At 43.5% G+C, this 6,115-nt stretch overlaps 1 long non-coding RNA gene across 1 annotated transcript; it reads left to right on the top strand.

Moving 5' to 3' along the window:
• The first annotated feature begins 1,524 nt into the window (after positions 1-1,524).
• Positions 1,525-1,997, top strand: LOC121972099. Its single transcript, XR_006109319.1, has 3 exons — positions 1,525-1,566; positions 1,665-1,783; positions 1,873-1,997. It is a non-coding gene; the product is annotated as an uncharacterized LOC121972099 (long non-coding RNA).
• The last annotated feature ends 4,118 nt before the right edge of the window (positions 1,998-6,115 follow it).

Below are 6,115 nucleotides of genomic sequence, written 5' to 3'. Positions count from 1 at the left end.
ACAGTTTTCTTTCGGCTATCAGGATGACACCGCTTGAAGCGTTGTATGGTAGATCTTGTTGGACATCACCCTCTAGGATGAGGTTGGGAAGGCCCAGTTATTGGGACCTCATAGAGCTCAGCATGAGACAGAGTTGGTCCGTATTATCAGACGGAGGATGTTAGAGACACAGGATCGCCAGAAGTGTTATGTTGATTGGAGACATAGATCCCTAGCGTTCTCTATTGGCGTCCATGTATTTCTGCGAGTTTCACCCACGAAAGGGGTGAAGAGATTGGCCTCAGAGGTAAGTTAACTCTGTGATACATTGGACCTTTCCAGATCTTGGAAAGGGTTGGAGTGGTAGCTTACCGGTTGGCACTACCACCTTCCCTGTCAGGCGTCCACGATATATTCCACGTATCTATGTTGCGGAAATATGTGCCCGACCCGCCGCATGTGCTGGCTGATATTCCAGTTCCAGTTCAGCCTGACATTTCATAGGATGAGATTCCGGTACGGATTTTGGACCGGAAGAAGCGTCAGTTGCGGAACAAGACTATCCGGCTGGTTAAAGTCAGAGGGCAGCATCATTCAGACGAGGAGGCTACTTGGGAGCTTGATGATACGATCCGAGCTCGATATCCCCACCTTTTCACATGAGGTATGTGATTTAGTTTGTCGTTCAGCATATATACGCTTTACCTGTTGTTAGTACTTACTGATGGTAGATAACGAAATTTGGGGACCAAATTTTTATTAGTGGGGGAGAATGTAAAATACTGGAAAATAGAGAAATATTGATAAGGGAATTTTTCAAAATTTTTTGGAAATTTTTTGGGAATAATTCGAAACTCGTACGAACGAGTTAACGGGGATGAAAACGGGGGCCGGGAAAAGCCTGTTTAGGCGACCCATTTAAGCGAGGAAATGTTTATTTTATATTCCTTTTTCTTTTTCCTTTATTTCCTCTCATCCTCGCTGATTCCCTCATCTCTCTCGCCGAACTTGCGCACCCGAGCTCTTCTCGCGCCCGACTCTCCTGCCTAAACCGCCGGCGCCGCACGGATTCTCTTCCTTGCGCTGTGCTCTTACCCGATGCCTCCCCGATGCCGCACCCAAAATCGCTCCGAGGTAGTTCCTTCTTTCCCTTCCTCGCGTGCCCTAGCGACACCTTTTCCCTCTGCGGCCGAGCCCTCCTCTTCATCTTCTCTTCCTTTTTGCTGAGCGACGGCGCCGAGCGCCACCTTGTCGTCGGGCGCCACCTCCCCTTTGCCTAGCACCGGGGCCCTAGTTGTCTCCACCGCCGCCTGCTCCGGTCGAGACACCGCCGGTCGAGGTAGGGTTGTCGATTTCCTCCCGTGCCCTAGATTTCCTCTTTCTTGCACATCCTCTCTTTGATCTGCTTGTTGCCATTGTTGGATTTCCACTTTTGGCCGTAGGTACCCATGGGGCTCTCGGTAGCCATGCTTCTGATAGTGCCATAGAGTTGCCGTCAGGTCGCCTCTTTCTGATCTAGCTCTAGATCACTGTGTGTTGGCATCTCCGGTGTCCTAGCATCGACACAATTCAAGCATGTGAAATTGGGTAAGTCAGTTGGTTGCGTTCTTGATTCGTACGAGCTCCGAACTTATGGATGTGGTATTGACTGAGATGGATGTCCCTGATGGTAGTTTTGTTTGTAGTGTCGGCAACATAGTTCTGGCCGTAACTTCTTGTAGGGCTAGTTACCTTACTCCAACAATAGATTTGCTCCAACAGGGAGCTATAGGCTGAGGCAACACTTCTCCGGCTAAATCAAAAGGTGAGTTGGGTTGATGTTTGATCCATAAATTCCATTGCTTGATCTTGTTCTTGATTCGTTGATTCCAACAGTAAGGTTCTTTTCTGCAGAGTTGTGTGATGTGGATCAACTATCAAGGTTGTGAGGAAGGAAGTTGGATGTTTGTTTTGGGTTTTTGAGTTGAGACAAGAGCTCTGATTTGAGGGCATACAACACGATCTACATTGGAGGTGGGTACCTCTTGACTTATCTTTTATGATATTGTCATTTGGATATGCATAGTATTTTATAACTACAAGCAATGAACATGTTTGCCTTTGGTATGTCACTGTTTGATATCCATAGCATGTTAGGTTTGTCGCCTGTGATGTGTCCATGCTTATATCTCGTGATTTGTTGCCATGAGTATCTTATTGCCATGAGTATCTTAGTTTCTAGAGTGGCATACCATGCTTTACTGAGGTTAGGATTAGCTTCTGGATTTTTGTTTCTGGCATGTGTATCTAAATTATCTGATACTTAGGTTTTTGTGCCATACCAGATTTGAGTACCTCTATTTGTATATCATATATGATTCGTGTACCTAGACCTTGATTCTTTGATCTGTGTATATAGTTGGTACATATGTTATAGAAGGGGGATATGTTTAGGATCTAGGTTGTTATACCTTAGAGGACTTGTAAACCCTAGATCCGTGGATTTGACCTACTGATACTGTGGTACCCATATTATATATATATGGATTTTTCTATGCTAATCAGGATATACCATACTTGTTATGTTCAGGACATATATTTTTGATATTCTATCTGACCTGTGTACTCTAGATTTTGGTATGTGACCATCGCTTTTACAGTACCCATTTTGTATATATGGATATGGTTATGTTGATCAGTTTTTGCTATGCATAGTGACATGCATCATGATTGCATGCTGTGCGATTGTAGGCTCCACTATGGTTGAGCCCATCGCCAGTTTCATGTACTGCACACACCCCCACTCATGGTTCAGTGGTATATCAGGCAAGTGTGTGGCGGTTCTGTTGTTTGGCTCCGTTGGTCATGCGACTCAGCGTGGTAGCCGGCAGACAGTTCCGCTCTGTTTGGCTCTGCTAGCATTTAGTGTAGCAGCGTGGTAGCCGACAGACGGTGGACTCTGTTTGGCTCCGTTGGTCAGGTGACTTAGCGTGGTAGCCGGCAGAGATTTCCTCCCCGTCATCGTGTATCGGGAGATGAGAGCATTGAGCTCCTCCATTTATGATTTGGGGTCACAGGACAGGAGTACTCCGACAGCATTCCGTCCACTCGGTTACTGTTCAGGAGCAGTGATGTTAGAGTGCACGGTCATCACATGCATTGATTGTATTTATTTGCTTGTGTTTGCTGCACTTATATGCTGCATTTTGGTGGATGCATTTGTTTGACATGCATATAGGAGACATACTGCGTATCGGTTTGATGACCCTTTAGTTCAGGATAGGAGTTCCTGGTGAGTACAGCTTCCTTGGTTACTTTTCAGTTTTGTATATTTCCTATATATTATTCGGAAGCTGTATTCCATGTTTATTGCTGTTAGATATATCTTACTAGGCATGTCTATTGGTATTCGCTGAGTTGTTGAACTCACCCCCGTGGACACTATATTTTCAGGTACTAGGTTATTTATGGAGACACTTGGAGTATCCTGGCTGCCGGTCCCCACGTCACATCAGAAGACCTGTCCCTGCCTTTGTTTATTGTTATTTTTGGTATATGTATTTGTGTACTTAGCATTGTGTTCCGATTTTGTGTTCGGAGTGTTGTTTTGGTTGTGTGGTGTAAGCCTAACCGGCTAGCAGTGTTTTATTTGGTTTTGTATGAGCTTGTATTTTATGTTTATCCGCTGTATTGGTTTTGTTTCAGCCGTGTAGGCTGATGATATATATATATCTGCGTGGTTGTGTGTATATTCCAGCCGCCTGTGGCTGATGTATATTATGCCTGTAGAAATGCTTCAGATTGTCACCCGTACATGGGAGGTGCTGCCGAAATTTCTTCGGACAGGGACTCCTCTGGGGCGTGACAGTCTCAGTTGAGGCTAGGCAAGTGGAAAGTCCTACTAGGGATAGGCAATTGTAAAGTCCTAGCTGTAGTTAGACAAAGAAGTCCGTGTCTAGGAGACTAAGTGAAGTTTTGGCGGGTCAAGGATTTTCGACAAAATCCTAGTGTCAAAACTCTAGGTGAAAATCTTAGGAGTCGAGGATACTAGGTGGAAGACTGGATGGACCGTAGATTAGATGTTCAACATGAAGTCCTGAAGTCTCGAACGCGAGCAAAAGTCCAAACGGTCTGGAGGACAAGTCTGGCAAAAGTTAATTTCTCCTGAGAGGAGCAGGTGAGGATGTGTTCCCTATTTAGGGAATAGTAGGCATTTGTTCTACCTAAGATTTTTAGGAAAAATTAAAAATCAAAACCAGACAGTTTGGAAACTGTCAAGTAGCTTTAATCATATTTTATTGTGCTAATTTTGTCTGGTAGGGTATGTTTTGTATTTTGGACTAACATGACTTGCAGGGAGTGAAAACCACAAAACAAGCTCGGATGAACAATGTTCAAGGTGCCTCCAGGGTGGTTGGAGGCACCTCAAGTGGCTTGGCCGAAGGCTCGCGCTAAGAGGCATGGAGGCACCTTCCATGCTCTTGAAGGTGCATTGGATATTGGATGGAAGGCGCCTTCCATGAGCTTGAAGGCGCCTTCAAAGGGATAAACTTGGCAGATTGCAGAGGTTATCATCTCCGATGCTATGGGGATAAGATGCACGGCTGGAGGCGCATTCAATGGGGTTGAAGGCACCTCTAGTACTCTATAAAACAAGTCCTCAAGAAGATGCATAAACACAACTTGAATTCATGACTACTAGCCATTTTCGTGTCACATGGCACATCAAATTAATAAAGATTGAAACTCACATAAGCTAAAATAAACTCGTGTAGTATGGAGTCCCAAGTCGTATTTTTCCAAGGCTAACTAGTAAATGTGTATGAAATTAAGATTTAATTCAAATTGATTTATTATATCAACAAGGTCAACTAAGTACTTCCATTTGACTCATGAGTTTAAATTGTCTTAATCTAATAAAATCCAGAATATAGTCATAAGAAAGTTAATCTCATCTAAACAATTTTCTCTTCATTCTCATCAAGTAATCACAATTAAACTCAATTTCTAAATGCATCATTCAACCTTGTAATTCCATTCCATGTATTTCCAATTCACTTTCACAGAAACAATTAAACTCAAGTACTTAATCAAAGTGATGTTAAAAGCAGTAACAATTAGAAACTTAAGTCCAGCATTCAACGCTTAAAACTACAGATCTAAATTACAACAGATCTAATGCAGATAACTAAATCAAGCTAACTAAATGTCATCAACTTAAACTAACTAATGCTAATTAGAATTTCTGTCAACTTCTGATCAAAAACTAATTTGCAATCTAAGTGAGTAGTTCAGCAAGATTCGGATGGAAAAAACAGTATCAGAACTGGGGTTTCAGATAAGGAAATCAAAACAGAATTGCAAAAGAAAATTCAAACAAAACAAAGCAGTAAACGAATCAGATCTAAGGATCTGATCAAGAACATGGACAATTCGAAGACAAAATTGAAGAAAACAAAACCCTAAAACACTCATCAACTCAAATTCCGAACTCAACTTCCTCCTCTCTGCCGAAACAGAGATACTCTTGGAAACCTCCCCTTAAGCACCCGACAACAATGTACAAGCTCACATCTATTTCCAGCATACGCTCAAAGCCCTTAGAAACCTCCCCTTAAGCTCCCGCAAACTGGAAATCTCATCAACCAAAGAACTAAGCTGAAATCCTGAAATTTGCAAAGCTAACTAAATTGATCAGATCTACTTAGCTTCTTTGTGGAATGGAGATCGGAACCCGCCCAGAGACTCCGAGAAACCTCCCTCAAAGCTCCAGTGATTGTGAAGATCGCTGTCCGAGAAGACCTCCCTCAATGTCGGATCGCGGGAATGAAACAGCATCCCAGACGCAGCTAAGAAACCTCCCTTCGCCACTCTTCGATCTCGGAAGGTGAACGCCGAAGCTTGGAACTCGCCATCGGTGAAGAATGATGCTCTCGGATCTTGAATTGAGGAATGGGAATTGCGGCTGTCGCATGACGAAGAAGACGACACTGTGGAGAAAATCGCTAGCCGAGTCCAAGCTACTGTAGCTTCTCAAGCAAATTTTTAAACCTCCTCAGTTTTGATCGGACGACTGAGATGCTTCTGAGCTAAATCAACGGCTAGAACATATCAAATCTGGATCAAAGCTTCGGGATCCTCATCAATGGCTCAGATC

Source organism: Zingiber officinale, chromosome 1B (assembly GCF_018446385.1).
Source record: "Zingiber officinale cultivar Zhangliang chromosome 1B, Zo_v1.1, whole genome shotgun sequence".
NCBI lineage: Eukaryota > Viridiplantae > Streptophyta > Magnoliopsida > Zingiberales > Zingiberaceae > Zingiber > Zingiber officinale.
The sequence above is the reverse complement of the archived record's forward strand: the minus strand, read 5'-3'. Positions and strand labels throughout refer to the sequence as shown.